This window comes from Furipterus horrens, unplaced genomic scaffold (assembly GCF_987537825.1).
Source record: "Furipterus horrens unplaced genomic scaffold, mFurHor1.1.pri manual_scaffold_19, whole genome shotgun sequence".
In the NCBI taxonomy this organism is placed as follows: domain Eukaryota; kingdom Metazoa; phylum Chordata; class Mammalia; order Chiroptera; family Furipteridae; genus Furipterus; species Furipterus horrens.
The window spans coordinates 1,793,191-1,820,920 of record NW_028327189.1 but is presented as its reverse complement, the minus strand read 5'-3'; positions in this window follow the sequence as shown (position 1 = coordinate 1,820,920).

Here is a 27,730-nt window from a genome sequence, read left to right as displayed (position 1 = left end):
AGTAGTGAGTGGCTGAAAAAACAGCAGCAAGGCGTGAACACTTACAAGAGACACATGCTACTAACTGCATGATGGACATCATGGGGAGGCCTGCACACAAGCCACTGGGGATGGCTCACCAAATCTTCAAAGCACTTGCAGCATTATGCATGCCTCACGTCACACCGTGTGTTGCTTCTCGGCGTGCACCTGATGTCAGGATGCCTGAGTTTTTGCAACATCTTGTAGACACATGCAGAAAAGTGGCCTAATCTGTGAACATGGAAAAACCATATCCTGAAACACTCAGCGGTGCCTCAAGGGAAGCAAAAGGAAACCTATAAACATCAATCAAGCTTTATGAAATCAAGAGAAGGCATAAAAGTTTAAATCCTGTTACCCAAGAAAAGTAAAACGTGGGACAGGTGTTTCCAATAGAAACATTTGAGAAACCCCTAACAGCAGTGCTGACAGAATATACTCCTCTCTTTAATCAATTTTATAAAGACTGCAGGAGAAAACTTCTTCAACTGTGAAGGCAACAATTATAGGCTTCAGAGAACATGAGAAAAATAAAGAATACATGCCCCCATTTAAATAATGTGATAATTTTCCACTTGCAAAACCCAAAGAGATAGATACCTGTGACTTGCACATTAAAAACATTGACATAGCTGTTTTAGCAAAGCTCAATCATCTACAAAACAATAGCAGCAGCAGCAACAAGAACACAGAACTCAACAAAATCAAGACAAAAATATATACCCAGAAGGAGAAAATTAACAAAGAAGTAAAATCATTGAACATACATCTAAATAAAATTTTGATGCTGAAAATACAACAAATGAAAGTTTAAAAATAAAACAGAAAACATCAATTTAAAGGCACAGACTTTAAAATTATCCCATTGATTAGAAATTATGAAAATCTAAAACACCATATGTGAGCTGTGGGATGCCCTTAGAAAAATCAAGCTAAAAATTATTAGAGTCCAAGAAAAAGAAGTCATGGCTAGGAGAAGTGAACAGAAATCTACTTGGAGAGTATAATGGCTAAATTTTTCTCAAATTCAGGGAGATATTTGGACATATGAAACTAGTAGGTGTAAATGCTATGAAAACCAACTTATCCGAGACACATTAAAATAAACTGTGTAGACTCAACTACAAAAAAGTGATGCTAAAAGCAGAACAAAGATAAACAAAACAGAAAAATAATAAAATCACAGGCCACCAGCAGATACCAGCTTTCTTACAAAAAAAAAATTTCAGGTTAATGAATATATTCAAAATGCTGAAAGGAAACAGTGACCAAATCAGAACACCTTCACTGGCAAATTAGTAGTATAAAATGAAATGTAATTGAGATCTTTCCAAACTAACAAAGCTGAAAAAAATACATCACCACTCTATCTATTTCACGAGAAGTGCTAGTGTAAAAAAAATTGCTGATTAGTAATCAGAAACATGCACACACACTGGCAAAGAAAAGTAAATAGAAATATTGATGATACTCTGATAATGCAATTTGGTGGAACATTAAGCACTTAATTCTCATGTCAAAGTTAAAGGGGAAAAGCATTAAAGATAACTATGTCTACAATAATTTGTTAATGAACACAAAATGTAATAAGAGGTAAACGTTGGTAAGAAAACATTTTTAGGAAAGGTAAAAATATACAGATTAGTGTGAGTTGAGTTTAAGTTGTTATTTACAATAAGTACACCATTATAACTTTAAGATATACCAAGTAAGCCTCATGAAGAACACAAGGCAAAACCCAGGACAATTAACAGATAAAAAGAAAAGAATCTAGGCACACCACTACAAAAATTTATCTAAAGAAAAGAAGGTAGGAAGAGGTGACAAAAATAAAAAAGGGGCTAAAAATATTAAAACAGAATTAAACAGCACTAAAATATCTTTACCATTCTACAACTACTTTGCATGTTAAAATTCCCCTACCCAAATTATCAGAATGGCTCAATTAATTAAGAATAACAAAAACAACAAAGATTAAATCATATGAATCTAAAAGAAACTCATTTCAGCTTTTTGGGACGTACATAGGCTCAAGGAAAGAGATAGAAAAGAATACCCCATGTAAACAGAGATCAGAGGACAACAGAGGGTAACCCAACATGTACAAGAACAGGCTTTATTAAAAAGTTGGAACAAAAGACTAAGCAGGGGACAATTCTTCAAGAATACAACAAATATTGGCTTCCATTTGATATATTATGATTCCAATATATTGTATTTGATTTATTAGTATTTTGTTTAGGATTTTTGCATCTGTATTTATCAGGTATATTTGTATGTTGTTGTGTTTGGTGGTGCTTCTTTGCCAAACAGGTTGTGGTATTAGGGTTATTTTGGACTTATAAAACGTGTTAGAAAGTATTGACTCTTCTTTAATATTTTGGAAGAGTTTGAGTATTGTTAACAAATATTCTTCTAATGTTAGGTAGAACTCACTAGTGAGGCCATCTGTTTCCTGACTTGTATTTCTGGGAGCTTTCTGACAGTTGTTACAATTTTCCCACTGTTGATTGTTTTATTTATTTGCTTGTTTCTTCATTCATTAATTGAGTGGTCTATTTAGATTTTACCATTGCTCATATTATATCTACTTAGGTTATGTATTGTTAGAACTTTTGCATTTTTTCTATTATTAAATTTTGTCCCATAAAGCCTTTCATATTCTTTTTTTTCAAGAGAGGGAGAGAAACATCCATGAGTGTGAGAAACATTGATTGGTATCCTCTCGCATGCCCCCAACTTGGAAACAGACCTGCAACCCAGACATGTTCCCTGATTGGGAATTGAACTGGTAGCTTTTAAGGTCATAGACTAGTGCTCATTCCACGGAACCAGACCAGCCAGTGCAGTCTGCCTTAATCTTGTATTATCGTTACTATTTCTGTCTCATCTGTTCTAACTCCTCGTTTTTTTTTCAGGATTCACTATTTGAAAAAAAATTCCTCCATATAATTTAAGTTACTAGCAAAGCAGAAGATAAAGTTTTCATGATTGTGTCAATAAAAATTTAATAAATACAATACAGATTAAAACAAAAAGTAAAAAGCTTAATTTGAAGGGATATAATAAAATACAGCTATGGTAACAATTAAAAATATAAGAGAGAAGATTAGGAAGGTGCCAGCGGAGTAGGGGCAGTGTTCTCTGCTCATTTCTGTTAAGGAGAGACTTCAGGAACGAAGGCGGAGAGAAGTGACTGAGTGAGTGTGGATCTCCGATAGTGTGAACAGGGAGGAGAGCGTGGGAGCAGCGTGGAGGGGGGTGTAGGAGTTTACCATGCATTGCAGATTGAGTCATTCCATGACCTGGTGCATCGGCAATACCACACCCGAGGGCTCAATAACCGAGAACTGTTTGGAGGCTCCCCATGCTAGGGGAGCACCAATAAGTGAAGTCTCCTAGAGAGTTAGGAAGAGGATTGGGCTGAAAAAGCCAGAGGAATGGGAGAACAGTGAACAAGGACTGGGAGAAATGATGTGATCTGAGTCTAGAGGGAAACCTTCTGAGCTGCAACCTCTGACCGAAAGCTCAGCATTCCGGGTGCGTGCAGCACTTGTGCTAGGGCCCTACAGAACAAAGGGACAGTTTGGGGGCAAGGAGATGGGCTGCACAGAAAAGCTGCTATGGAACTCTGGACCAGGGGAGAGCTCCTGAGCAAAAGAGCAGTGCATGCCTGTGGCGCTTTGAGTGATTGTGCTAGAATCCGACAGAACAAAGGGCGGGTTTGGGACTAGGAGAGAGATAGGGTGTGCAGGGCATGTAAGCAGGGAAGAGACCGGAGGCTGTTGTTCAGGAGTGAAGATGATTTTAGGGCGGGGAGAAGGGCCCGCGGGGAAAGGCCACTACGGAGCTCCAGACTGGTGGAGAGCTCCTGGGTAGGAGAGCGCCGCATTGACCGACCACACTAGAGTTCTGCTGGGACAGAGAGGGAGATAGAGCTCACAGGCCTATAGACAGGGAAATGAGTGGAAGCTGTAGCTTTGGAATAGACACAGCTTTAGGGCAAAGAGAAGAGCCCAAGTGGGAAAGCCGCTGAAGAGCTCCAGACCAGGGAGAGGCCCTGGGCAGGAGAGCGCCACGGGACCCAGCGCTTTGACTGGTCGCGCTAGAGTCCTGCGGAGTAGGGGGATGGTTCTGGGGTAGAAAGAGAGAGAGCACATGTAGGAAAGTAGGCAGGGAGGCAAGCGGAATCAGTGGCCCAGGAGTGGAGATTGTTGTGGGGCGGAGAGGAGGGCCCGCATGCAGAAAGACCTCTGCGATTCTCCAGACTGGTGGAGAGCTCCTGGATAAGAGAGTGCCATGTTGACTGACCACACTAGAGTCCTGCAGAACAAAGGGACGGTGCTGGAGTGGGGAGAGAGATAGAGCACGCAGGCCTATAGACAGGGAAGCCAGTGGAAGCTGTAGCTCGGAATAGAGACAGTTTTGGGGCAAGGAGAAGAGCACACGCAGAAAAGCCGCTGCAGAGCTCCAGACTAGGGGAAAGGTCCTGGGCAGGAGAGCATCACTGGATCAGGCGCTTTTACCAACTGTGCCACAGTCCTTCAGAACAGGGAGAGAAGTAGGGTGCGCAGGCATATAGGCAGGGAAGAGAGTGGAAACTATAGCATGGGAATAGAGACACGAGCGGAGGCAGGGAAGGGATTGCTGGCAGGCGCAGGCTGGACCAACAGTGGGAAGGAGTAGCTGGACAAGCCTGAGGAGGGCTGAGGGTGCCAAAGGAGGAGACAACTAAACACAGCTCACAGCAGAGCGGCGGTATGCCCACGAATAAAAAACTGGCAACCACAGAATCAAGCAGGACCTTCCCACAGCCAGCCAACCAACCAGAAAAGGTTTGAAACCCATGGAATTTTGAATAGGGGCAGACCCAGGAAGGAAGGAAGGAAAAATATAAAACAAACAAACCAAAAAATACCCAGAGACTGTGCCTAAAAGTTAAATTGAGTTAAAATCCTCTCATTCTTTTATTTCTCACTCTCTCTCTAACTGCCCCTACCGTCCTTTCTTATTCTCTCTCCTTTTCTCCTCCCCTCTTCCCACCCTTCTCTCCCTTTAGCATGTCTCCGCTTCATCCTATTCTTTGTTAATTTTTTAATTTTAAGTTCTCTCCCTTTCCTTCCTGTTCCCTTCTTCTAATTCCCTTCCCTCTCCCTTTCCTCATCCTCCCTCAATTTCCTTTCCCTCTCTTTCCTTCCTTCGCGCTAAGAACTTTCAATTTTATTAAATTTCTTTATTTTCTCCCCCTTCACTCTCCATTCGTTTTTCTTTCTTCCTTTTCCCTTATTTTCCTTCTTTCCCTATAAATATTCTCTCTCTCTCTTTCTTTCTCCCTATTCCACTTTATATTCTAATCTTTTAATACTTAAATTTTAATTCTAATCTATTCCCCTCCCCCTTCACCCTCCGCTTCTTACCCCTTCTCTCCTTCTTCCTCATCTCCTCTCTCCTTTCTCTCCCTCTTGTGTTTCTCTCCTTCATCCTATCTTTTGTCAACTCTTCAATTTCAATTTTTTCCTCCATATCTCCTCCTCCTCCTGATTTCCTTTTCTCCCACATGTTCCTTCCTTCCCTCATCCTCTTCCTTCTCCCTTCTTTCTTTCTAAGTACTTTTAATTTAATTAATATTTTTCTTTATTTTGCCCCAGCTCCCTCTCCATTCAGTTATTCTTGTTTCCCTTTCCCATCTCTTATTCCTCTCTCTCTATATTCTCTCTTTCTCTCTACCTTGCTTTTATTTCATGTTTTAATCTTCTAGATTTTTAAAAATATATATGTATTTAAAAAATTTTTAATCCAGTCCCCCCTCTTCTTCCTCCTCCTCTTCTTTTGTTCTCTTTTCTACCCTTATCTTCTCTACTTTCTCTCTATCTTTCCTCTCTCCCTTCCTGTCTTGCTATTTTCTACTCTGTATTATTATTCTTGAAAAAAATTTTCTCAATCTGTTTCCTACCTTCTAACCCATTCAGCCCTCTGCTTCAGTTATTGGCTGTCTGCCTGCCTGGATTTTTGTCATGTGTATCCTCCTTTCCACACTAAACATATAGCATCTACCTGTTATATAATCTTAATAGTATACACTTCCACTTTCTCACTAAACACTGTAACCCTCTCCTCCTTTTCAAACATACAGTATAAATGTTAATTGCTCTTACATAGCCTTGATCCCAATTGCTAATATTATTACTCTTTCAACTTTCCTCTCAAAAATTACCCTTTCTTAACTTAAAACAACTCCTTTCTGTTTTCCCTATGAAATAAGAGTCCCAATAGCTTCAAAAGTATATTAATATGGGCTCATTTGCAACCCATAGTGAGATTGTAGTTGGGGGAGTTATTGAAGGGTGTGGGTTTCTTACCTGGGTTGCGTGATTACAGTTTAGCAGCAACTTCACAAAAGATCTCAAGACAAGGTGGGTAGAGTGACTCTTAATCAACTAACCAGAGAAAAAACCCACCAAAAAGTAGCTGAAATACAACCAGACAGATTAAAGAAATAACATCAAGGACAACACAGATGGAGATCCAAGATGGCAGAGGAGTAAGTGGAAGCTACACTAACCTCCTCACAGGACCAGCCAGTGCTGACTCAACTCCAGTACAAGAGGCAGACCATTCCCCTCCAAGTGGCATCAGCCTGAGGGGAAATAAAAGCCCTGCCTACAGGAATTAAGCTTCCACACCCACGTTCCTTAAACCTGATGACTACTTATAGATTGAGTAGATTAACAACTAAAGAAGAGAGACAAAGGCAGTAGATCCCTGGAAGTTACCAACAGGCTGCCTAGGGCCAGTCTGGTACATGATCTGACGCTACCAGAGGCAGATCCAGGAAGTGCAGATCATTCTAAGAAGCACCAACAAACAATAGGAATCACAAAAATGGGGAGACAGAGAAACAACCCCACATTGAAAGGAAAGGTAGAATCCCCAGAAAGAGTGCTAAGTGAAAAAGGGGAGCAAACTCTCAGATATGGAATTGAAAACATGGATTATGGAGAAGCTGAATGAGCTCAGTGGAAATTACAAAGAACTCCAGGGAAACTGCAAGGAACTTACTGAGAATTACACGGGCATGAAAAAGGACATAGAAGCTATCCATAAGAACCAAGAGGAAATGAAGAATACGATCTCAGAATTGAAGAACACAGTAGAAGGAATTAAAAGCAGGCTAGAGGAAGCAGAAGATCGGATCAGCGAGCTGGAGAACAAAGTGTACAACAACTCCCAGACAGTGCAAGAAAATGATAAAAGACTGAACAAGACTGAAGAGGTTCTAAGACAGCTGCAGGACAACATGAAACATAATAATATCCGTATCAAAGGAATTCCAGAAGGAGAAGAAGAAGAGCAAGGGATAGAAAACCTCTTTGAAAAACTAATGACAGAAAACTTCCCTCACATAAGGAGAGAAAGGGTCACGCAATTCCAGGAAGCACAGAGGGTCTCAGTGAAGATGAAAACCAACAGGCCCACCTCAAGACACATTATAATTAAAAAGGCAACACTCAAAGACAAAGAGAGAATCCTAAAAGCAGCAAGAGAGAAACAACTAATAACATGCAAGGGAACTCCAATAAGGCTATCCTCAGATTTCTCCACAGAAACATTACAAGCCAGAAGGGAATGGCAAAAAATATTCCAAGCAATGAAAAACAAAGGCCTGCAACCTAGAATACTCTACCCACCATAGCTCTCATTCAAAATGGAGGGTGAAATAAGGAGCTTCCAAGACAAAAGAAAGCTAAAAGAATACATCTCCACCAAACCAGCATTGCAAGAGATGCTAAACGGTCTGCTCTAAGAAGATAAAGAAACAGAGAGAGAGACAGAGAAGAACACGAGTACAAAGGGGAAAAATGACAATGAATAAGAATTTATCAGTAATAACCTTAAATGTAAATGGATTAAATGCTCCAATTAATATATAGGGTAGCTGAATGGATTAGAAAGAATGACTACATATATGCTGTCTACAAGAGACACACCTTAGAACAAAAGATCTACACAGACTGAAAGTAGAGGGATGGAAAAAATTATTTCAACCAAATGGACATGAAAAAAAAGCCAGGGTAGCAATACTTATATCAGACAAAACAGATTTCACAGCAAAGTCCATAAAAAGAGACAAGGAAGGGCATTTCATAATACTTAAGGGAAAAATCCATCAAGAAGATATAACACTTATAAATATATAGGCACACAATTAGGAGCACCCAAATATATAAGGAAAAATTTGAAAGACTCCAAGAAAGATATAGACAGCAACACACTCATCGTAGGGGACTTTAACACCCCATTGTCAACAATGGACAGATCTTCAAAGCAAAGAAACAACAAAGATATTGAGGCACTGAACAACACTTTAGATCAAATGGACTTAGTCGATATATATAGAAGTTTTCACCAAAAAGAAGCAAAATATACATATTTCTCAAGTGCGCATGGAACATTTTCAAAGATAGACCACATGGTAGGACACAAAACAAGCCTCAATAAATTCAAGAAAATTGAAATTATATCAAGCATCTTCTCAGATCACAATGCCTTAAAACTGGAAGTCAACCTGAAGGAAAAAACTCAAAAACATTCAAACTCATGGAGAATGAATAACATGCTATTAAATAATGAATGGGTTAACAATGACATCAAGGAAGAAATCAAAAAGTTTCTGGAAACCAATGATAATGAACACACAACAACCCAAAACCTATGGGATACAGCGAAAGCAGTCCTAAGAGAGAAGTTCATAGCAATACAAGCCTACCTAAAAAAGCTAGAAGAGTCTCTAATAAAAAAATTTAACCCTACAGCTACAAGAACTAGAGGAAGAACAATAAGCAAAGCCCAGATCAAGTAGAAGGAAGGAAATCATCAATATCAGAGCAGAATTAAATGACATAGAGTCTAAAGTAACAATTCGAAAGATCAACAAAAGTAGGAGCGGGTTCTCTGAAAAGATAAACAAAATTGACAAGCCTTTAACCAGGCTCATCAAGGAAAAAAAGAGAGAGGACACAAATAAATAAAATCAGAAACGAAAGAGGAGAAATCACAACTGATACAACAGAAATACAAAGGATTATAAGAAATTATTATGAACAACAGTATGGCAAGAAATTTGACAACCTAGAGGAAATGGATAGATTCCTGGAAACCTATAGTCTTCCCAAACTGAATCAAGAAGAAGCAGAAAGTCTGAATAGACCAAAACAGCTAGTGAAATTGAAGCAGTAGTCAAAGAACTCCCAGCACACAAAAGCCCAGGACTGGACGGCTTCACAAGTGAATTCTCCAAAACATGTAGGAAATAACTAACTCCTATCCTCCTCAGACTATTCCAAAAGATACAAGAAGAGGGAAGACTCCCAAACTCGTTCTATGAATCAAGTATAACCCTCATTCCAAAACCAGGTCAAGACACAACAAAGAAAGAAAACTACAGACCAATATCACTGATGAACATAGATGCTAAAATCCTCAACAAAATATTGGCAAACCGGATCCAGCAACACATTAGAAAGATCATACACCACGATCAAGTAGGATTCATCCCAGGGATGCAAGGATGGTTTAATATTCGCAAATCAATAAACGTGATACACCACATAAACAAAATGAAAGACAAAAACCACATGATCTTATCAATAGATGCGGAAAAAGCATTTGATAAAGTACAACACCCATTTATGATAAAAACTCTCAGCAAAATGGGAATAGAGGGAGCATACCTCAACATAATAAAGGCCATATATGAGAAACCTGAAGCCAACATCATACTCAATGGGCAAAAACTGAGAGCATTCCCCCTGACAACAGCAACAAGACAAGGATGTCCGCTCTCCCCACTCCTACTCAACATAGTGTTGAAAGTTCTAGCCACAGCAATCAGAAAAGAAAGAGAAATAAAAGGCATCCAAATTGGAAAAGAGGAAGCAAAACTGTCATTATTTGCAGATGACATGATAGTGTACATAGAAAATACTTTAGACTCCACAAAAAAACTACTCAATCTAATAAGTGAATTCGGCAAAATAGCAGGATACAAAGTCAATATTAAGAAACCGAAGGCATTTTTATACACCAACAATAAAAACTCAGAGATAGAAACTGAAAGAAAAATCCCATTTACCATAGCAACAAGAAAAATAAAATACCTAGGAATAAACTTAACCAAAGAGGTAAAAGACCTGTACACAGAAAACTAAATAACACTGAAGAAAGAAATTAAAGAAGATACAAATAAATGGAAGCGTATACCATGCTCATGGATGGGAAGAATCAACATCATTAAAATGTCCATACTACCCAAAGCAATTTATAGATTCAACGCAATCCCTATTAAAATACCAGCAACATATCTCACAGACTTGGAACAAATACTTCAAAAATTTATATGGAACCAAAAAAGAGCCCGAATAGCCACAGCAATTTTGAGGCAGAACACAGTAGGAGGAATCACAATTCCCGATATCAAACTATACTACGAGGCCACGGTAATCAAAACAGTCTGGTACTGGCATAAAAACAGACATATAGATCAATGGAACAAAATAGAGAGCCCAGAAATAAGCCCAGGTTCATATGGTCAACTAATATTTGACAAAGGGGGAAAGAACATCAAATGGAGTGAAAAGAGCCTCTTCAACAAATGGTGTTGGGAGAACTGGACAGGGACATGCAAAAAAATGAAACTAGACCACCAGCTCACACCATACACCAGAATAAACTCAAAATGGATCAAAGACTTAAATGTAAGCCGTGACACCATAAAAGTCCTAGAGGAAAAAATAGGCAGGAAAATTTCAGATATCCCACGTAGCAACATTTTCACTGATATATCTCCTAAGGCAAGGGAAATAAAGGAAAGAATAAACAAATGGGACTACATCAAACTAAAAAGTTTCTGCTCAGCTAAAGAAAACATCAGCAAGATGCAAAGGAAACCAACCATATGGGAAAATATATTCGCCAATGACATCTCAGACAAGGGATTGATCTCCAAAATATATAAAGCACTCATACGACTCAACACCAAGAAGACAGACAACCCAATTAAAAAATGGGCAAAGGACCTGAACAAACACTTCTCCAAAGAAGACATACAGAGGGCCCATAGACATATGAAAGTATGCTCAACATCACTAGCCATCAGAGAGATGCAAATTAAAACCACAATGAGATACCACCTCACACCAGTCAAAATGGCAATCATCAACAAATCAACAAACAACTTGTGCTGGAGAGGATGCGGAGAAACGGGAACCCTGGTGCATTGCTGGTGGGAATGCAGACTGGTGCAGCCACTGTGGAAAACAGTTTGGAATTTCCTAAAAGCACTAAAAATGGAACTGCCTTTTGAACCAGCAATTCCATTGCTAGGATTATATCCAAAAAATCCCGAAACACCAATTCAAAAGAACCTATGCACTCCAAAGTTCATAGCAGCACTATTTACAATAGCCAAGTGCTGGAAACAACCTAAATGCCCATCTGTAGATGAGTGGATCAAAAAACTATGGTACATTTACACAATGGAATTCTATGTAGCAGAAAGAAAGAAGGAACTTCTACCATTTGCAGCAACATGGATGGAACTAGAGAAAATTATGCTTAGTGAAATAAGCCAGGCAACAACAACAAAAAAAAATACCTTATGCTGTCACCTATTACAGGAAACTAATGAACAACACAAACAAATGAGCAAAATTGAACCAGAGGTATGTAAACAAGAAGTAGACTAACAGTAACAAGGGGGGTAGGGGGGAGGAAAAGAAAGGTGTAAGGGGATGGATGGGTCAAGTGAAAAAAATATATATATATGAATGACCCACAGACAGGTGCAACTGAGTGGGGACTAAATGTGGGGGAGGGGAGGGACAGGGTGCAGGGAAACAAGAGGGCTAAAAAAGTGAGACAACTGTAATGGAAATACAAACAAAAACAATTTTTAGTGGGGGAAAAATGAAAATATGAAGAATGGAAATGCCAGTTCAGTGAATATTAGGACAAAGATTTTTCTTGACGTTGTATATTTTTCTCCCTATTTGATCCCTCCAGAGTTTGGCATTCTAAACAAGTAAGTAATGACATAAGTTCCTTTGCATAGAACTAATAAGACCAGTTGTCAACAGAGGTTCTTGTTTTTTTTTTTTTTTCTTTTCGACCAAGTCTTTGACTGGAATGTCAAGCCTAAAGGAAACATACTTGGACTCAGGTTGTTACCAGAAAGCCCTGAGGAACTGGGAATGACTTTCAAAGGTAATAAAAGCCCATGAGATAAAAGGCCCGGTACCATGGTTGGTTGTGCGGTCCACAGCAATCTTTCCAGGGAAGGAATGAAGGTTTTTTTCCTGAAAGATGGCTAGAAGGGACCTTAAGGCACAAGGAAAGACCAGAAAGACTTGGAAAAAACAGGTGTGTACAGGCAAGGATGAGTGCCAGATATGTGGCTCACCTTCTGTGCCCTGAAGAACAGACTGAAGGTCACCCCAAATATTCCTTGGGTAAGTTCCAGCAAAGCAGAACTAAAGATCATAAGTGATCATTTGCTGCTCTTGTTATGTTTATGCAAACGAACAGGATAAATTAAAAATGGACTTAATGTAGTCCCTTTAAAGACAAGGAGGGTAACCTTAGGGGGAAAAATTATTATTCAAGGAAAATCACAATGATCAGTAGTAGAGTATAAAACAGGGCAACCAACCGTCTTAAAAGTTTCTTCTCCAGATTTAGAGACTTGTTTGCGGGTTATGTTACATAAATTAACACGTGTTTTTTGTTTTCAAAGGACATAAGCCTATGATCGCATTACCTGAGTGATTATCTGTACGCATAAGCCTCACTTAATCCTCTCTGCAGCGCTGCCTCCTGAGACTCAACGGTTTGGCTGAACTAAATGGCTGGGTTGGGGAAGAACGGGGTGGTCTGTGGACTTCACTTTAAAACGGGTTTCTCTTTTCTATCCTAATGGCTTGGACAGAAAAGGCCCAGAGGTCTGAGAGGGGGAAAAACCTAAACTATTTCCCTCAGCCCAAACTAAGTATAATGGACAAAAGGGTTTTGGACAGGCGAGATGTGCCTAGCACACCTTCTTACAAAGAAGCCTTTTTTTTTTTTTCTTTCCCTAATATGGAACATTGAAAAATTAATCCCTGCCTTCTGTCATCTAGTAGTTATGGATTGAATGATGTCTTTTAACCCTTTTCGCCAAATCTGTTGCCCCCAGAACACAACAAGGACACCAGCCTGTTAAACCAAGCACGCCGTTGCCCGGAGACAGCCAACTGACCTGGAGTCTGCACGATCCTTCCCCATGTGGGAAGGCCACCCTCCCCTCCACACCCCCACTCTTATTAGGGTTTTCTGGACTCAAGGGTAGGTAGGACGACTACCATGTCCAGCTTGAAGCAGCTAGAGGAGCTTGAGACCTTCACCCATTGTCCTTTACAAGATTACAAAGGGTCCCAATATTTGAGGGGGGGGGATAGTTAATTTTTATGAACCAGGGGTATGGACTTGGGGGGGATTGCTGGGGGAGGGTGGTGCTGGGTTGAGGGGAACAAGGGGGTGAAGATTGGAACTGTTGTAAGAATATAATCAATAAAAAACATTATAAAAAAGAAAAAGAAAAAGAAAATACCTAGCAATAAACTTAACCAAAGAGGTAAAAGACCTGTACACAGAAAACTACATAACACTGAAGAAAGAAATTAAAGAAGATACAAAGAAATGGAAGCGTATACCATGCTCATGGATGGGAAGAATCAACGTCATTAAAATGTCCATACTACCCAAAGCAATTTATAGATTCAATGCAATCCCTATTAAAATACCAGCAACATGTTTCACAGACCTAGAACAAATACTTCAAAAATTTATATGGAACCAAAAAAGAGCCCGAATAGCCACAGCAATTTTGAGGCAGAACACAGTAGGAGGAATCACAATACCCGATATCAAACTATACTACAAGGCCACGGTAATCAAAACAGTCTGGTACTGGCATAAAAACAGAGATATAGATCAATGGAACAGAATAGAGAGCCCAGAAATAAGCCCAGGTTCATATGGTCAACTAATATTTGACAAAGGGGGAAAGAACATCAAATGGAGTGAAAAGAGCCTCTTCAACAAATGGTGTTGGGAGAACTGGACAGGGACATGCAAAAAAATGAAAGTGGACCACCAGCTCACACCATACACCAGAATAAACTCAAAATGGATCAAAGACTTAAATATAAGCCGTGACACCATAAAAGTCCTAGAGGAAAAAATAGGCAGGAAAATTTCAGATATCCCACGTAGCAACATTTTCACTGATATATCTCCTAAGGCAAGGGAAATAAAGGAAAGAATAAACAAATGGGACTACATCAAACTAAAAAGTTTCTGCTCAGCTAAAGAAAACATCAGCAAGATGCAAAGGAAACCAACCATATGGGAAAATATACTCGCCAATGATATCTCAGACAAGGGATTGATCTCCAAAATACATAAAGCACTCATACGACTCAACACCAAGAAGACAGACAACCCAATTAAAAAATGGGCAAAAGACCTGAACAAACACTTCTCCAAAGAAGACATACAGAGGGCCCATAGACATATGAAAGTATGCTCAACATCACTAGCCATCAGAGAGATGCAAATTAAAACCACAATGAGATACCACCTCACACCAGTCAAAATGGCAATCATCAACAAATCAACAAACAACTTGTGCTGGAGAGGATGCGGAGAAACGGGAACCCTGGTGCATTGCTGGTGGGAATGCAGACTGGTGCAGCCACTGTGGAAAACAGTTTGGAATTTCCTAAAAGCACTAAAAATGGAACTGCCTTTTGAACCAGCAATTCCATTGCTAGGATTATATCCAAAAAATCCCGAAACACCAATTCAAAAGAACCTATGCACTCCAATGTTCATAGCAGCACTATTTACAATAGCCAAGTGCTGGAAACAACCTAAATGCCCATCTGTAGATGAGTGGATCAAAAAACTATGGTACATTTACACAATGGAATTCTATGTAGCAGAAAGAAAGAAGGAACTTCTACCATTTGCAGCAACATGGATGGAACTAGAGAAAATTATGCTTAGTGAAATAAGCCAGGCAACAACAACAAAAAAAAATACCTTATGCTGTCACCTATTACAGGAAACTAATGAACAACACAAACAAATGAGCAAAATTGAACCAGAGGTATGTAAACAAGAAGTAGACTAACAGTAACAAGGGGGGTAGGGGGGAGGAAAAGAAAGGTGTAAGGGGATGGATGGGTCAAGTGAAAAAAATATATATATATGAATGACCCACAGACAGGTGCAACTGAGTGGGGACTAAATGTGGGGGAGGGGAGGGACAGGGTGCAGGGAAACAAGAGGGCTAAAAAAGTGAGACAACTGTAATGGAAATACAAACAAAAACAATTTTTAGTGGGGGAAAAATGAAAATATGAAGAATGGAAATGCCAGTTCAGTGAATATTAGGACAAAGATTTTTCTTGACGTTGTATATTTTTCTCCCTATTTGATCCCTCCAGAGTTTGGCATTCTAAACAAGTAAGTAATGACATAAGTTCCTTTGCATAGAACTAATAAGACCAGTTGTCAACAGAGGTTCTTGTTTTTTTTTTTTTTTCTTTTCGACCAAGTCTTTGACTGGAATGTCAAGCCTAAAGGAAACATACTTGGACTCAGGTTGTTACCAGAAAGCCCTGAGGAACTGGGAATGACTTTCAAAGGTAATAAAAGCCCGTGAGATAAAAGGCCCGGTACCATGGTTGGTTGTGCGGTCCACAGCAATCTTTCCAGGGAAGGAATGAAGGTTTTTTTCCTGAAAGATGGCTAGAAGGGACCTTAAGGCACAAGGAAAGACCAGAAAGACTTGGAAAAAACAGGTGTGTACAGGCAAGGATGAGTGCCAGATATGTGGCTCACCTTCTGTGCCCTGAAGAACAGACTGAAGGTCACCCCAAATATTCCTTGGGTAAGTTCCAGCAAAGCAGAACTAAAGATCATAAGTGATCATTTGCTGCTCTTGTTATGTTTATGCAAACGAACAGGATAAATTAAAAATGGACTTAATGTAGTCCCTTTAAAGACAAGGAGGGTAACCTTAGGGGGAAAAATTATTATTCAAGGAAAATCACAATGATCAGTAGTAGAGTATAAAACAGGGCAACCAACCGTCTTAAAAGTTTCTTCTCCAGATTTAGAGACTTGTTTGCGGGTTATGTTACATAAATTAACACGTGTTTTTTGTTTTCAAAGGACATAAGCCTATGATCGCATTACCTGAGTGATTATCTGTACGCATAAGCCTCACTTAATCCTCTCTGCAGCGCTGCCTCCTGAGACTCAACGGTTTGGCTGAACTAAATGGCTGGGTTGGGGAAGAACGGGGTGGTCTGTGGACTTCACTTTAAAACGGGTTTCTCTTTTCTATCCTAATGGCTTGGACAGAAAAGGCCCAGAGGTCTGAGAGGGGGAAAAACCTAAACTATTTCCCTCAGCCCAAACTAAGTATAATGGACAAAAGGGTTTTGGACAGGCGAGATGTGCCTAGCACACCTTCTTACAAAGAAGCCTTTTTTTTTTTTTCTTTCCCTAATATGGAACATTGAAAAATTAATCCCTGCCTTCTGTCATCTAGTAGTTATGGATGGAATGATGTCTTTTAACCCTTTTCGCCAAATCTGTTGCCCCCAGAACACAACAAGGACACCAGCCTGTTAAACCAAGCACGCCGTTGCCCGGAGACAGCCAACTGACCTGGAGTCTGCACGATCCTTCCCCATGTGGGAAGGCCACCCTCCCCTCCACACCCCCACTATTTTAGGGTTTTCTGGACCCAAGCATAGGTAGGACGACTACCATGTCCAGCTTGAAGCAGCTAGAGGAGCTTGAGACCTTCGCCCATTGTTCTTTACAAGATTACAAAGGGTCTTAATATTTCAGAGGCGGGGGATTGTTAGTTTTTACGAACCAGGGGTATGGACTTGGGGGTGATTGCTGGGGGAGGGAGATGCTGGGTGGAGGGGTGTAAAGGGGAGAAAATTGGTACTGTTGTAACAATATAATCAATAAAATACATTTTAAAAAAAGAAACTGCTTCAAGGTTACTTGCTGAACATCTGTTGTTCTCAGCTCAGGATGAGGGTGTCCTTTAGCAGAAAGCAAGCTTATAAGCTATTATAGAAACACAGGCGTGGTTCCCCACAGAAAAAAAAGTGTTTGGTGTGGGTCCTGTGTGCTTCCATACACCCAGTGGTTTTTCAAATATGGGGCTGAACTACATTTGCTACCACCAAGCACTTCGGCTTCCCATAAGCATTAGGTTCCCTCAACTAATGGCCTTCCCTCCTTCGGAGGGGAAACAGCCCTGGAGGTATTCAAGCCCAATTTGCACAATTTCATTTCCGCTGTCTCCCTTGTCCACAGGGATAGCATTACCCCTTTGTTGTCCACTGCATTCTTGTTGTTGGAAGACCAAGGTGGCACAGGGATGAAAGCTGTGGCTAACAAGTGAGCCATTTGGTTCCATTGGGTGGCTTTTTGCTCTTTCTTACCCTTGTCTCAGTTGTTATAAACAATGAAACCTATCTCTATCAGTTGCTCAGCACGGGTCTGGGGTTCCCAAAGCTAGCTCTTGTAAATTTGTCCTGATATTTTTGGTTGCCTGATGAATATAATGCTTCTCCAGAAGTATTCTGTCCTCAGTAGCCTCAGGGTCAGTGTTTATTTGCTTTAATGGAGTTTATATTAATTGCTTCTGAAAAGAGGATGGTTTTTATTCTTTCCCTGAGTAATCATTTTTATCTTGTCATAATTAACAGGCTTCATAGTATATGCATTTTAATCTCTTCCATGAGACAAGTATGGCTTCAGTTCTTCCTTCCCTCTTGTCCTTCATTGTTCCTAGTTTGATAGGGCCAATTATGGTTGATTGCACTTTCTATCTCCCCTAGGTTGTAATATGAAATATTGAGAATGATGACCAGGTGATTTTTTAATATAAGCCCTGCAGCTTCTATTACACACTGATTTTCATCTACAGTACATCGATGGGAGAGAGCAATTTGTAAATTGCTCCAAATTAAAACATGTCAGTGTTGAGTGATTAAACCCCCCGGTGAATTTGTGGGGGTCTTTGAAAGACTCACAGAGCTTTACTTTTCTAAAGGGCAAGGTCAGACACAGAAAGGGAAATATATACCTGTAGAATTCCTTCACCAGGCTCCCTGTTTGACACTTCCCTCTGAGGTAACATGTTAGGGTTTGGGTGAGAGTGAGCTCCAGTCTTCCTAGTGGCAGAACTATAAGCAGAAACAGATGCTGGCAGGTCAGCATTAGACGAGGGATTAAACCGTGGCAGCTGATTTTTGGAGGCATGACAGGGAGTGAGCTTGGCTTTTGTTTTTGTTTTTGTTTTTTTAGATCCACTAGAGATAAAAAGAGGTGTCATATAATTCATCTGAGATTGTGGTAACACATATTTTACAAGTTTATCCTAAAAAACTCTCTTGGTAAAAGGCCATGTCTATCTGAAAATAAGATGTTAAACTTCATTTGCCTTTATTTTTGCAAGATAAATAGAATTGGACAATAGTGTTTTGATTCAGTGATCCATTTACAGGCCAGCTTTCCCTACCCTTGAGTTTGTGTTGAATCCAGGTGACACTTCAAAGGAAAATGGGGTGCTTTTTCTTTCAGTTATCACCCTTCAGGTAGAACAATTGTTAAGGAGACACCTGGAGGGAAGTCTCAGGAAATTCTTTTGGTGCCCCCCATTTTCTCTCTGTTTGACATGGACAATATAGCTCATGATTTATTATGAGGCTTCTAATACTATCACCTGGGGCTTGGGACAAAGTGCCAGTTTAGATATTTTTTGAGTCCCATAAATCTTTGTCACATTTAAAGGTATGATGTGAATATTTAATTTTAGAAATTTGTAATTTAAAAGAATGGCTTGTTTCCCATAGATTTGTAAGATGAAACATGTTTGAAAATTTATTAGAAGAAAACAATGAATGTCTTTAAGTGATCAAAAAAGAAAATTAACAAGACAAGATGACCTTATCACAGATCTGAGTATAATGCAATTGACATAGAACATGTCCTTTCTGCAAGACACACATTGCAAAGTAACATGAGAATTATAAATAAAAGTATAGAAGAATTTTGTAGACTTTTTCATATTTTATATAATCTCTTGAGCATCTGACTTAATAATAAAATATATGTATAAAAATAGAATATAGGTGGAGGAAGATGGCGGAGGACTAATGGGAGGCTGTGCTTTCAGGCTCCTGAGACCTGTCTGTATTTTGGACTAATTGCAGACAGAACATCTGAGTGAGCAGCTGGACACTGGCAGGGGTCGAGCTTTGGCACTGCTGGATTAGAGAAAAACCACCTGGGAACAACCTGTTTAGTGAGGATAGCAGAGGAAAAAGGGATGAAACGGGATTCCTGACTGGGGTGGCTGCCTGAGCTGCAGTTGGAAGTACACAAAAGCTTTTTAGTGACCACAAGATTCACCAGAGAGGAGTCGGGAAGAGAGCGGATATTTGCCCGCTGGCAGAGACAGGACTCGACCAGGTCGTATTGGCGCTGAAGGACAGGAGACAGAATACTGCTGTGCAAGTGAGTGTAATTTTACTTCATATTTTTCTCTAGTGGACTGCAGAGAGGGGTGGAAAGTTTGAAAGTGGTAGGACATTCTTGAGAAGCACAGGTGCAGAGGTGCTTTCGTCCACTCTCCAAACCTCCCCTTGGGTCGTGCAGGCATGCATAAGGAAGTGCCCTCATTCACTGGTCCAGGTGCGTAGCCGCAAGTTCAGGTGTCCCTCAGACATGCCCCAACAAACATAAGATCTGTTCCCCAATGGGCACAGAAAAGACCCACTGAACATGCAGAAGACCGTGCGCAGACACCCTTTGCCAGCTCCAGTGGGCATATGCCACAGGACAGAATGCAGACCACTTGCTCAGGCTCTGCTCGTGCCAGCCCAGATGGGTGCCAGAACAGCGGGTGGCCTCAGCACAGAAACAGCGGGTGGCAGCGAGTGAAAGACACTCACTTCCATTGTGCACAAGTGAACCTGTACTCGGCTCATTGGGACTGAAACTAGTTCTCGGGCTGCCTTCCATGTGCACTGGCACGCGAGCGTGGAAGCACCTCTGCCCAGTTTCAATAGGCGCCAATCGCTCACTCCCACTTTGCCCAAGTGTCTGGGACCCCGCCCTTGGAGGTGAGAGTCCAGCTCCCCAAGCGCAGCTCGACAGGCCTGAGTCAAGCTCTCAGGCCGCCCTGTGCATGCAGGGGCACATGCGCAAAGGCACCTCAGTTGGCCAAGGGAGCGCTGTGACAGCGACTGCGGGCGAACACCACTGCTGCAAGGAACAAGAACCTCTGACTCGCCACATTTGACCAGCTGGGGATGCAGAAAAAGAAGACACATGAAGGCTGAAATGACATCTCCACAAAAGTACTCAAGACAGAGGGGATAGAGTGACTCTCAATCAACTAGCTCAGAGAAAGATTCTACCAAAGAGCATCTGAAATATAACCAGACAGCATAAACAAATGACACAAAGGGTACCCCAAGAACATCAGGCTCAGGAGATCAAATAGACTGTACCACTGAAACCCCCAGATCGCCTATAAAGAATTTCGTACCACAAAGGTGGGAAGTCAAAGCAGACAAACACAAAAAACAAACATAAACAAAAAGAATCCAACATGGTAAGGTGCAGAAACAACCTCTCCATGAAAAGAAAAGAGAAATCCCCAGAATGAGAAGTAGATGGAATAGACATAGCACAAATGTCAGACACGGAATTCAAAACAATGGTGGTGAAGAAGCTCAATATACTCGACAACCTTGAAAACAACTCTGACAACCTCCAAGGAAGTTACCAACAGCTCCAAAAAAATTACAGTGAACTTGCAGAGAACTACACCAGCATAAAAAAAGACATAGAAACTATCAACAAGAACCAGGGAGAAATGAAGAGTGCAACCTCTGAACTGAAAAACAAAGTAGAATCAGTCCAAAGCAGACTAAACAAAGCAAAGGATTGGAATAGTTTTTTTTCTTTAAATTTTAAATAATTTATTTCTTTCTTTTTTTTATTTTTTATTTTTTTAATTTTATTTTTTGTTATTCAATTACTGTTGTCCCATTTTTCCCCCATTACTCCCCCTCCCAGCCCATCCCTTCTCCCACAATTATATCCCTCCCCGTTGTCCATGTCCATGAGTCATTCATATACATTCCTTGACCTGACCCCTCCCTTACTTATCCCCCTTCTCTCCCTCTCCCCTCCTCCCTACTGACTAGTATTCTAGTCTTTGCCTATTTAGTTCGTTTGTTTGTGTTGCTCTTTAGTTTCCTGTATTGGGTGATATCATATGGTATTTTGCTTTCTTTGCCTGGCTTATTTCACTAAGCATAATTCTCTCTAATTCCATCCATGTTGTCGCAAATGATTGGGAAAGAAGAAGTAAAACTATCACTATTTGCAGACGACATGATAGTATACCTAGAAAACCTTATAAGCTCCACTAAAAGACTACTTGATATAATAAGTGAATTTGGCAAAATAGCAGGGTACAAAATAAATATACAGTAATCTAAGGCATTTCTGTACACCAACAATAAAATCTCAGAGACAGAAGCAAAAAAGAAAATATCATTTACTATAGCAACAAGAAAAATAAAGTACCTAGGAATAAACTTAACCAAAGAGATAAAAGACTTGTACACTGAAAATTATGCAACATGGAAGAAAGAAATTAAGGAAGATACAAATAAATGGAAGCAAATACCATGTTCTTGGATGGGAAGAATCAACATCATCAAAATGGCCATACTACACAAAGCAATTTACAAATTCAATGCAATCCCTATTAAAATACCAATGACACATTTCACTGACCTAGAACAAATCCTCCAAAAATTCATATGGAACCAAAAAAGACCCCGAATAGTAAAAGCAATCTTGAAACAGAAGAACACAGCAGGAGGAATCACGATACCAGACATCAAACAATACTACAAAGCCACTGTGATCAAAACAGTCTGGTACTGGCATAAGAACAGACATATAGATCAGTGGAACAGAATTGAAAGCCCATAAATAAACCCAGACCTCTATGGTCAACTAATCTTTGATAAATGAGGAAGGAACATAAAATCGAATGAGAAGAGCCTCTTTAACAAATGTTGCTGGGAGAACTGGACAGGGACGTGCAAAAAAATGAAACTAGACCACCAACTTACACCACACACGAGAATAAACTCAAGATGGATTAAAGACTTAAATGTAAGCCGTGATACCATAAAAGTCCTAGAGGTAAACATAGGAAGAAAAATTTCAGATATCACACGTAACAATATCGTCATGGAAACATCTCCCAAGGCAAGAGAAATAAAGGAAAAAATAAACAACGGGGACTACATCAAACTAAAAAGTTTCTGCTCAGCAAAAGAAAACATCAGCAAGATGAAAAGGAAACCAACCATATGGGAAAAGATATTTTCCAATGATATCACAGAGAGGGGACTCATCTCCAAAATATATAAAGAGCTTATACGACTCAACATCAAGAAAACAAACAACCCAATTAAAAAATGGGCAAAGGACCTGAACAAACACTTCTCTGAAGAGGACATACAGAAGGTCCATAGGCACATGAAAAAATGCTCAACATCATTGGCCATCAGAGAGATGCAAGTAAAAACCACAATGAGATACCACCTTACACCTGTCAGAATGGCCATCATCAACAAATCAACAGACCACAAATGCTGTCGAGGATGTGGAGAAACAGGAACCCTACTGCACTGTTGGTGGGAATGCAGACTGGTGCAGCCACTATGGAAAACAGTATGGAATTACCTCAGAAAACTAAAAATGGAACTGCCATTTGAACCAGTGATTCCACTGCTAGGATTATACCGAAAAATCCTGAAACCCTAATTCAAGAGAACTTATGCACCCCTATGTTCATAGCAACCCTGTTTGCAATAGCTGAGTGCTGGAAACAGCCTAGGTGCCCGTCTGTGGATGAGTGGATGAAAAAACGGTGGTACATCTACACGATGGAATACTACGTCGCAGAAAGAAAGAAGGACCTCCTGCCCTATGTGTGACTAACTCAGCAAATACTTAGGTCCTTTCTGTGAGGCAGAAACTATTAGTATCTCATCTTTACAGTGAATAACTAAGGCACAAGTGTTTACAAACATGCACAGAGCTCTATAAACATAAAATGGTAGAGTGAGGATTTGAATCAAAAAAATTCTGCTGCATAGCATTCAATATAGCATTCTGAATAAAACATGGAAATTCTTCTCAACGTCTAAACTAAATCTCTCCTGCTGCAGGCTGGTGCATTCTCTAGCTCCTTCTCTGCAAAGAATAAAAATCTGCTCTCTTCAAGCCCAACTCTTTGTTGAAAGACCTAAATTCTTACAGCTTGGCTCCCAACTATATGGGTCCTAGCATGCAAGACAAGTTACCCAAAACAGGGACTCTTCCTCTGATCCCTTTCTAGAGCACTGGTAGGATGCACTGACTTGGGCCAAGAGAATACCTCTACACCAGCCTCCATGCTGCCTTTATTTATTTTTTAGTATTTTACTTATTTATTTTTAGAGAGTGCGGAAGGGAGGGGGAAAAAGAGGGAGAGAATCATCAATGTGTGGTTACCTCTCACCCAACCCCAATGGGGACCTAGCTCACAACCCACGCATGAACTCTCACATGTAATTAAATGGAGACCATATGGTTTTTCGGCCAGGACTCAATCCATTGAGCCACATGAGCCAGTGCCCTGCTGCCTTTATTTTTTATCCTTCCATCAGGGATGTTTCCCAATACCTGGAGCTGTTCAGGTTAGTCCACTGCCTGACTCCTCCATTGGTTTCTCCATGTGCAGACAGGTCCCATGGTGCAGACTTGCTCTGTGGACATGCTAAAATTAAATGTAGTAGTTTTTCTTATTTTCTTTTAAAAATTATCTGGCTTAAATTCAGGACCCAAGTCTAAACTAGCTTCTTGGTTTAATTCCTAGTTAACAGGAACTATGCAAGACAGAGGAGCAGATTAAGTGACCTCAGTGGGAGAGATGGTCTGCCAAAAACTGATCATAAGACAAGCTGAAGGCAAATGGCCTAATTTCTTAAACTAATAAATGGCAAGGATGACAAAAGAGGAAGAGGCACTTTTAGATAAAAGCAAGCTTCAGAGATTCATGCAGTATGTGGGTCTTACTAGGACCCTGGTTTGAACAAACTGACTGTAAATGACATACATAGGAACCATTTGGAGGAGCTGAACATGAACGTACTGTGGAATTCGTGGAGGAGAGGTGATACACCAGGAGAAGCCACCACCTGCAGTGCAGTTTTGCCTCCCTCCCCCAAGAGATAATCGCTAAGCAAATGAATGAGGTAAATGTGGTGATGGTGGGAAATAAAATAGACTGTGTGGTATGAAAGAGGCCAACTAGGGGAGGGAGGATGCTATGCTAGACAAGGTGGCCCAGGAGGGCCTCTCCAAGAAGCTGACATTGGAGCGGAGACCTGAAAAACTGAGGAGGAGGCAGAGGGGGAACTTGAGGACACAGGGCTCCAGGAGAAGCCAGGGCGTGAACACATGCAATCACTCCTCACCAACTCCTCCCTTTGTTAACTTTTATTTTGTAGTGAGTTCAGATTACAGGAAAGTTTCAAGAAAAATACAAAGAATTCTTGTACATCCTTCACCCAGATTCCACACCTATTAACATTGTATCACATTTGCTGTTTTCTCTCTTCACTGTGTTATCATTCTCTCTCCTCTCTCTACCCACTCCCACCACACACACACAAATGCATACACTTTTTAAAATCACTTGAAAGAGTAGCATTGCTAGACAAGGCTGAGGAGTTCTGGAGGGCACTGCAGGGCCAATGGGTGCGGGGTGCGGTGTCAACTCAGTGCGGCTTAAAGCAGATAGCTGTGGCAGGCCCACGACTGAGAGAATAGCAGCCACAGAATCCAACTATATCTCCTCAAAGACAACCAGAAATAAAAGACTATTTGAAACCCATGGAATTTTGACCTAGGGTGGATACAGAAAAAGAAGATAGTGCCCAAAGCATCTCCACAAAAGAACACAAGATGTGGTAGGAAGAGTGACTCCCAATCAACTAGCCAGAGGTCAGATTCCACCAAAAAGTAACTGAAATACAGTACACAGCTTAAACAAATGACATAAAGTGCATCCCAAGAGCATCAAGCTCAAGAGATCAAAGAGATTGCACCACTGAATCCCCCTGGTCTCCTATACAGAATCTCATACAATGAAGGTGGGAAATCAGAGCAGACAAATCTAAGAAACAAAAACAAACAAGAAACTTCCAACATGGAGAGACACAGAAACAACCTCCCAACGAAAGGAAAAGTGGAATCCCCAGAAAGAGTGCTAGATGAAACAGAGGTAAGCAAACTATCAGACATGGAATTGAAAAGAATGGCTATAAGGAAGCTGAGTGAACTTGACAAACTCAGAGAAAACTACAAAGAACTCCAGCAGATATACAAAGAACTCCAAGGAAACTACAAAAAAATCCAGGGAAGCTACAAAGAACTTACAAAAAAACTACACTGACATGAACAAGAACATAGAAGCTATCAATAAGAACCAGGAAGAAATGAAGAATACAATTTCTGAAGTGAGGAACACAATAGAAGCAATCAAAAGCAGACTAAACAAAGCAGAGGATTGGATCAGTGAGTTAGACGACGACGTAGAAAAACAATTCCCAGACAATACAACAAAATGAAAAAAGATTGAAAAAGGATGAAGAAGGTTTAAGAGAACTGCAGGACAATGTGAAATGAAACAATATCTATGGCGGAGGTGCCACACACACACCCTCGGCTTGGTTGGAAGTTGCTCTGTCCTGCAGAGGCTTTGTGACCACGGCGGAACAAACTTGTACCCAGGACACTTTATTATGTCTGGGGAAAGGAAGGTGACTGCCTCTCTAGTGGAGACCAGCAGCCAAACCTTCATCCCTCATGTTTTTTATTGAGGAGGACACATGCGAGAGATGCAAGACTAAAATTCATAAATCATCAGTAGTCATTAGGCATTTGAGAGTAACAGATTACACATACCAGTATAGATGTTGCAGTGACCAGTCTGTGTCAGGGTCTATAAAACATCTTGATCAGGCACAAGGTTTCATATACTCCTTGCTAGAGATAGCTTACACTACATTGCTGATAAGGAAAGCAGAGCAAGTTATAAAATATAACGAGCATAGTGAGCACCCTTTGATCCAATTCCCATGGTAAACCTCTGAGTGGTTGTCAGTCATGTTCCACACACAGCCTTATGTTGCGACTTAGAGGCAAGCGTGGCCAGAGAGCTGGCGGCTCATCATGCTCAAGCCAGGGCTACAGTTCCTTAAACCACGAGGAGTGGTTGTCCACAAATATCCATATCATAGGGATAAAAGAAGGAGAAGAAGAGGAGCATGGGCTAGAAAAACTGATTGAAAAGGTAATGACAGAAAATTTTTCTAACTTTATAAGAGAAAAAGTTATGCAAGTCCAGGAAGCACAAAGGGTCCCAATGAACATGAACCCCAAGAGGCCCACTCCGAGGTACAATATAACTAAAATGGCAACATTCAAAGACAAAGAGAGAATCCTAAAAGCAGCAAGAGAAAAACAGCAGATAACATACAAGGGAGCTCCGATAATACTATCAATTGACTTCTCAACAGAAACATTAAAAGCCAGAAGGAAATGGCAAAAAAATAATTTAAGCAATGAAATATGAAGGCTACAACCAAGAATACTCTATCCAGCAAGGCTCTCTTGCAAAATGGAAGGTGAAATAAGGAATTTCCCAGACTAAGGAAGACTAAAAGAGTACATCTCCACCAAACCAGCATATTGCTTGCTTTCTAGTTGGGTTGTAGTGTTGCTAGCATCATCTCTCGATATGACATTTTCCTGCTTCAAGTGTTCTATCTCTGCTTCTATCTGCTCAAGGACTTGCTGCAACTTCATCTACACCTGTTGAGCCTCTTGATAACTGACATGCATTTTGTCCTGAATTACATTATGTTCCTTTTCTAATGTTCCATCCTTGCTATAACGACATCACTGCTTTCTCTGTCATCATTTCCTGGGTTCAATGTTTACACCGATCCTTCACAGCAGCAGCCTCTTCCTTCACAGCAGCAAGTAATTTGTCTTATTCTTGAAGCTGACATACAAGTGCAGTCAATTCTCCTTTACATGACTTTTTTAAAGGCTCCTGTATCACACCCGACTTCTCCATTAGCAGGTCTACAACACACAGGGCCTCATCTTCAGAAAATATCATCCTCTTCAAGGAAAGGAGAAAATCTTTAAATTTCATTTCAGCATTTCCTTTGTCAGTTTCCATCTTTAGTTTTTTAGCCCCCATTTGCTGGATCCCTTCTACTTGATCAGATTTAATCAGATCAATAACCTCTCTCTTATCTACTTCAGGACTTGAGTCTACATTATTCATCAAATGAATATATGTAGTTGCATAAGTAGCGGGTTCATCTACCAAGACATTTTCTGTCTTCTGCTTCTTTGATGAAACATTCTTCTTTCCTGATCCACTTTCATGTTTAGTATCTTGGAGGAGGGGTAATGG